Source organism: Miscanthus floridulus, chromosome 1 (genome assembly GCF_019320115.1).
Source record: "Miscanthus floridulus cultivar M001 chromosome 1, ASM1932011v1, whole genome shotgun sequence".
Taxonomy (NCBI): domain Eukaryota; kingdom Viridiplantae; phylum Streptophyta; class Magnoliopsida; order Poales; family Poaceae; genus Miscanthus; species Miscanthus floridulus.
The window spans coordinates 179,645,728-179,652,805 of record NC_089580.1 but is presented as its reverse complement, the minus strand read 5'-3'; the positions used below and the strand labels follow the sequence as shown (position 1 = coordinate 179,652,805).

The window sequence follows — 7,078 nt, the reverse complement described above, 5'->3', positions numbered from 1 at the left end:
AACGAATTATAGAACGATAGTTACTTCCGCTATGGAAAGGTCACGATTATAGAAGGATCCTTAGTTTAACTAAGGGGGTGTTTAATACTACGGAATAAACTTTAGTGCCGTCATATCGAATGTTTAGATGTTAATTAGGAGTATTAAATATAGACTAATTAAAAAAATAATTTACAGATATGGAGGCTAATTTGCGAGACAAATTTTTAAGTTTAATTAGTCTATGATTTGACAACGTAGTGCTACAGTAAATATGTGCTAATCATAGATTGATTAGGCTTAATAGATTCGTCTCACTAATTAGTCTACTCATGTGCAATTAGTTTTATAATTAGCTTATGTTTAGTTCTCTTAATGACAATACCTCTTAAATTTGTAAATGTAACACTAAATATTTATAATAAAAATATATATTTCACAATAAGTTAAGATGCGCCAGCATTAGACTTGGGACGGGAGCTGGAGGAGTTTGTGTTAGGTGCTAAATAGAGATGAAAGCTGGCCATTGGGGTTATCTCTATGTCTTATAATTTATAATATTAAACCTTAATATCTATAATATTCGAGCTATTCATCTCAGCGATGCATTATCACATGCAATTAAAATCCACTAACACATGTAATTGTTAAGTTTATGTCAGCAAGACACACAAGCATTTTGTTGTCCACGCCAATGTGCCACACAATTCACTACCACTAATTTATAATATTTTATTTCTTCGTATAAGTAATTATTCTAAATTCATTTTTCATCAGTCTAGTTTCCTTCAATATCGCAGGCAATAGTAAGCTAGTTGATTATGTGAGTTTGTTGGCTAACTAGGCAATGACTTGTGCTTATATACTAGATATTTTTTTTCTTAATCATGGGTACTCCATTAAATACTAGAGAATACCCTTGCTGCCGTCCATAAATATGGTCATGCTTCATGCATTGTAACCAAAGAAAAAAGACCTCATACGCCCACTAATCCGGCAGTGTCATAAACTCATAATAGTAAGGCCCTGTTTGTTTTCGCTGAAATTTAGCTTATGCTAATTTATCGTGAGACGAAAACACTGTTTGTTCGCTGAAAAATACTGCTGAAGTAGTGCTGAAGAATATGACGTAAATTGTAGCATCGCTTTTATCTCACTAATCTAATTGATAACATGTATATTTTTTGATCAACTACAATTATCAAATAACCTCTGCAATGTTTTTATATTCATTTATAATATAGACAACATTCCATAGATTTTTCTAGTTATATATTTAGAGTTATGAAGTCGTATGTTGAGAACAGACGCACACCAAATATTGCCTTTAGAGAAAGCAAATCTTATTTTCTACTATTTCATATCTGTATATCTTTATTATACCCTCTTTCTTGTTTAACAATAATGTGAGATTTTTGCGCGCTCAAGATGACCGCAACTTTGTTATCGCTTTGTGATGACTACTCACATCAAAGGAAGCCATCTTGCCATATGCTATGCTGCTTTGCATATAATAGTGTCCGTGGTTACTGACATGGTCACATTGATTTAGTGCGTCCCCAATAGTCCCCTAATATTATTAGGGGAGAATTGTTGTTGGTGCTATTTACAGCATCATTTTTATACCCTTTTTACGTGTATTTCATCCTTTGTAAGAAGATTTACATCACTTGGCGCTGATACTAACCCCATATAACGCAATGTCTTCTATTTTCTAGCTCATGTTGCTAAATTGCAGGGAAATGAGCATTATGTTCATACATGATCAATTATTATCTTCCTTAAAGCAACTTCACTAGATTGAACATCTCCTTTGAAGTCTAAAACACTGATAGAAAATTGAGAAAATAAGATTGAAGTTGGCGAGGAAGTGTGCTGTAGCAGATTAAGAGAAACTAGCCGGAACCCCGCGCAGTTGCGCGAGCTGGCAAGCTCTGAATCATAGGAAGCACGGAAATATAGTGCTAATGAAGGAGCATGTCTGAATCATAGGAATGCAGGAAATGGTTGTTACTGAAAGCCAGTTTTATATACATCAGGGATAGTGAGCCTTTTGTTTTTCATTAGATTCAGACCTTGGTTGTAGCAAATGAAAATGTGCACACAAAAAAGCATGAATTCAGCCTGATTTTTGTAGCATACCACTGGTCCAACACACAGTAATGCTCTAACACATTTACAAATAAAAACAGTCGAACACATTACACATGTTAGTATCCTTAAATATTGGCACCTCTGAGATTTTGATCACATTGTTCAATGCTCTCATCAGGAAATACAATGTGGCTGTTCCAAAACCAATAATGTTTTTTTTTATTCTTCCTCATGCTTAGCAAATCTGGGATATAATCTACGTAAATATCTGGCAAATTGAAGGCACTGTAGGATAAGAGGATAAGGCATGAGATAAATGTCAATTAGCAAACAATAAGCACATAAAAATTTAATCATGTATTGCAGTGTCAGTTCATGGCTAAATATAGCAGATAAAATGGTGCATAAAGGAAATGAGTTATCTGCATATTGCCCAAACAAAAAGTATCTTATATGACTGATCTTGGCAGTAGTCTAATACTTTCTCCTTTAAAGGTCATAATATGGTATTTTCAGGGAGGAACAATAAATTATTTTATCACCGAAAGGATGCGATCAACTATCTCTGCTTATTGCGTACATTTCACCGAAAGGATGCGGTCAACTATCTTATAAATTAAAGAAGCATGAATATTGTAGCACTAAAATTTGGTTTCAATTTTCATCGCACTTTCTGCCCATGTAATACTATTAAATCAGTACTTAAACCTGGGATAAGTGCAGATACTATAGAATGTATTGTACTATATAAACCATTGAATTTCCTATAATAACAAATCTGTGCATATGTCTGAGATTCGATGAGCACAACTAATAGTTAGGTTGACATGTACAGTCCCATGAATTCTAAACCATTTAGTTAACAATCTTAATTATGTATGAAGGGATTCAATTAAACTTGTGTTATTACAATATTGCTCTTGTTTTTGAGGACATCGAACTCATACTTTGATGCAATTATTTCATAAACGAAGATAGCTCCACTGCAATAATGTGTTTGCAGTCAATATACAACAAAAATTGTGGAACATCAGTGAGTGGTATCCATCATTCTCATAACCAAAAAAAAAGGCATGCGCCATATTTTGAAATACTACCCATTATTGGTTAATATAGAAGTGATGTTTAGCTAAAAAAATTAGGCAAACAAAATGAAGGAAATGACTCCATTGACTGCAGCTGCATTGTATTAGGGAGCACATGCCCTTAAGAACTTCACATTTATCTGATATACAATGCATACCCTGGTTCATTGCTTTCACTTTGGCTATGAGGATGTTATCACTTTGAGTAGGCAAAATTGAAATCGGCTCAGACAACGCAACAGCTGAAGAAAGGCGTGCACAACTGGTTGAAAGAACCTAAAATTATTATCAATGAAATATCAAATGTGTGCTGAATTATTTGACAAAAGGTGTTGAAACTATTATCCATAACTTCGAAAAAACAAAACGACAAAGATTGTACCTGTACCGTGATTGCATGAACATCATTATACAGGACGTGTGGATTTATAAGTGAACTCATAGGAAGGTTATCGCTAGAATAAGGTAGTGCTCCCTGCAGCACACTCATTCATAGAAGTTTCTGCAAAGATCATGACAAAGGAAAAGAGACTGCTAATTTTAGGAGGCATGACTAAAACCCAAGTACTAAAAGCAACGCCAATAGAATAGACCTATGGGTAGCAATGAAGCGGGTAGAAATGGAGCAATGTTTCTGATTTATGAATCGTCCAACATTTAAGGCTCACGTTTTTGATAGGCTTCTCCAATTGGTGCAGCCTTTATTTGTTGGCTTCGAGAAATCCGATAAAAAAAATAGCGACTGCATTAGCAACCATGCAATGGTTAGAAAGCAGTAACAATGAACAGAGGTTGTATGGTATGACCTGTCGGCACCATAAAATAATCTGTATTCAACATTAAAGCATACTTAAGCTCGTGTCTGTAAATAAATCGATCGAAGGAAGTAATGGAACACACGAAGCTCCTTTGTAAATAAGCTGATGACAGGCGTAGCAAGATTTCAGTAACTACATGGAGAGGAATTAGGCGTTGATCCAAAATGTGAGTGAAGGTAAACAATAGTGTGTAGTACGTAACAGGAAATCTAAAGTTGCTATACTTGGTCTTATAAAGCAAAATTTGCTTAAACCTGGGCAATATGACAAAGATGTTTACGATCGGACGGCATAGCATGGTCGAAATACACACCTGCATTTTTTGACGATAAACACTGTCATTCAAATTGGATCTGCTCCTTTTGTATGGTATGACCTGTCGGCATCATAGATTTGGATTTGAGCTAATCACATTGGACGTCTAAACTCTGAACTGTAGAGGAGTGAGGTACTGAGGTGAGTTAAAGACCTGGAGTCCCCAGATGATGTTACCTAGATCCTGCAGGGAAGCAGCGCTGATGTAGCGCAGGAACCTCGTCGATGGGCACGGCCACACGATGCCCAGGTGGGACTGCGGTCAGACTGACAACAGTTATGCGCGACCCCCCAACAGTCCCGCAGCCATAGCCGAGATGAAGCGCGACGGCCATAGGATGCGCGACAGCTGCCGGTGGCACGACGGCACGTACACGGCTTCGGTGTGGACGGCCCAGGAGCCGTTGACGCGGCGAGGTAGCACCGCGGGGCAACGCGAGAGTCGGCCATCTAGGGCGGAGCGGAAGTCAGATGTACATGGCGACGCAGATCCGGAATACCTAGGCGATGGGGAGGGCGGGCAGAGCGACGTCGGCGCCGGCAGCGGTGGGGAGCGGCGCGACAATGGGGGTGGGGGGGGGGGGGGGGTCCGAGGTGACGGAGATGCAGCGGAGGAGGTTCCCTCCGGTGGGCGACGTGTTCCCTCCCGGCGACGTCTGGGGTAGCACCGAGGTGTCAGGAGCCGCCGGACGACGCGGAGGACACGCGGGTCTGGCTGCGAGGGCGCGGCACGGGGGGGGGGGGGGGGGGGGGGGGGGGGGGGCAGCTTGGGGGCGGCTGAGGGTACCGTTGCGCCGCGGGTTTGTAGAGGGCGGCGGAGTGCACCAGGTCGCGAGGGTCGCAGAAGGTTCGCGATGTTTTTTCTCTCTTTCCCGTGACCCGTGCGTGGCTCCTACGTGAGGACGGGCTGCGGAGGCCGTGGATGGGAAATCTAACGGGCAGGGAAACCGGTGACGTGGCTGGCTGTGGGAGCAGAAAATGTAGTAAATAATAATGGTAGACTAGTACATCACGCGCGTCCTCACGCGCGCCAGCCAGTCACTCAGTTAAGGCGTAGATAAAAAATATGTTTAACAAATCTTGGAATCAGCGTTATGTGGAGGTAATCAAAAATAAAATTACAGCAGGCACATTTTTTCACCACCGAAGAAAACTCAGCCACTTGGAAGTCGAGGGTTCCAGAGGTATTCCGAGGCCGGACCAATAAACAGGAAGCTACATTAGAGAAAGCTGAATCAACAAGGGAACACTAGGAATCTACCATCTCGTCTTGCAATTCGCTAGGGGCAATGAGGGCCGGAATGGCAAGCATCCATTGGCGCTCCCGTTCTCTTTGGGCGGCAGCCTCTTCCGCGTATAGATCCTTGTTATCCTGAAATCACAAAACAAGCAACCGCAAACGTGAATCACAAGACAATTTGCACAAAATCACTTGTGTAAACAAAAAGGAAACAGGATCGAAATTCATCGCTAATGTGCTGGTGGAACTAAGGGCCTATCCGGTCCACAAGCACATAAAAACAATAGTATATGGTAAGCAAGAAATGCATCCTTATTCCTAGAGCCTAGTTGTGGTAGTCTGTCACATCCCTATTTATCTGTTTTGGTTTTACGTCAAATGCATATAATTAGGATAAAGGTTATGGCAAGCCAAACTGAGGAGGTTACCTGAGCTGAGAACTCCTTCGACTGCACCAGGAAGTCTCTAATATGGTTTTTGAAACTTGGAAGATCATGTTTTGAACTCAGAAGGCCATCTACAAACTTGGTCACCTGTCCAACGAATCTCGTTAGGTCTGTGGTGACTCATGGCACAACCCAAGAAGTGTGGCTGCAATCGTACCTGGGTTATCGTCATGTTAGGGAATGATGTTCCTAATAGTTTTATGGTGTAATCTCGAACAAACATGGCACTATCTGTATATTGATATGGTACTGAAGAATCATCCCATAGAGGCTCCGTTAGACCATGAACCTACATATTAGCAAATCCAATAACTAGATGAACAAATAAAATGATTGGTTACAGGGAGGATGAATATAAGCATACCACACAAAATAAGTGTTGTAGCACCAAAACATGAAGCTTGAAACCAGGTTTGTGGAATGTGTCTGTGAGAACTGCAAAAAACTCTTTGCTCAATTGTGAAAAAGTAGGTTTTGTAGAATTGATTTTGGAATCCTGAAGCCTGCAAACAGATCACATGGGATAGTTAGCTTCCATATAGCTATATGATGACAGCATTGGATGGAATATGTTTTCCTACCTAGAATTTTTTGAAAATGTCCAACAATAGACTAAGGCCAGTCTCTGCAATATTTCTCTTTGTACGTCTGAATGCCCAATTAATCGAAATGATCACAAGCTTCAATTGCTGAAACAGAAAGTCAAATGATAACCATAAATAATATAAGAGTTGAAGTTGACAATATCTCGCATCATAAATTCACATCAAGGCCTCAAAACAAAAGGGGTTACTACTAACCGGACTTGAAAGCTGGATTAATGCTTGGAAGCAATCGGTACCAATTGCACGAAGCAAAGAACAAAATTTGAGACGTCACAGTAGGCGGGCGGCGCTGGCTGCAGCGCCACAACAGAGCGGAGAGAAGAGGAGCAGCAGGACAAGACGCGCAGGAGGCAGTGGGTAGCGGCGTGAGACAGATCCGGCCATGGAGGCACCGGATCTGCCAGATCCGTCGGTTTGGGGGCGCAGAGAAAAAACAGTTTAATCTTCGTACAGATACAACATTAATAGTTCAATGTAGATATTTCATGTATAGACA

General features: G+C 40.6%; 1 long non-coding RNA gene and 1 pseudogene across 7 annotated transcripts; both read right to left on the bottom strand.

Moving 5' to 3' along the window:
- Nucleotides 1-2,089: 2,089 nt before the first annotated feature.
- LOC136503923 (uncharacterized) lies at nt 2,090-5,037 on the bottom strand. Of its 7 annotated transcripts, none has more exons than XR_010770768.1 (4): nt 4,469-5,037; nt 3,541-4,352; nt 3,317-3,434; nt 2,090-2,358 (listed from the first exon to the last, which is right to left on the bottom strand). It is a non-coding gene; the product is annotated as an uncharacterized lncRNA (long non-coding RNA). The 7 variants fall into 7 exon arrangements; XR_010770766.1 differs by having other exon boundaries at nt 2,090-3,434; nt 3,541-3,660; nt 3,752-4,352; XR_010770763.1 differs by having other exon boundaries at nt 2,090-3,434.
- Nucleotides 5,038-5,540: 503 nt separating this feature from the next.
- Nucleotides 5,541-6,852, bottom strand: LOC136467710 (protein EXPORTIN 1A-like; annotated as a pseudogene).
- Nucleotides 6,853-7,078: the final 226 nt, after the last annotated feature.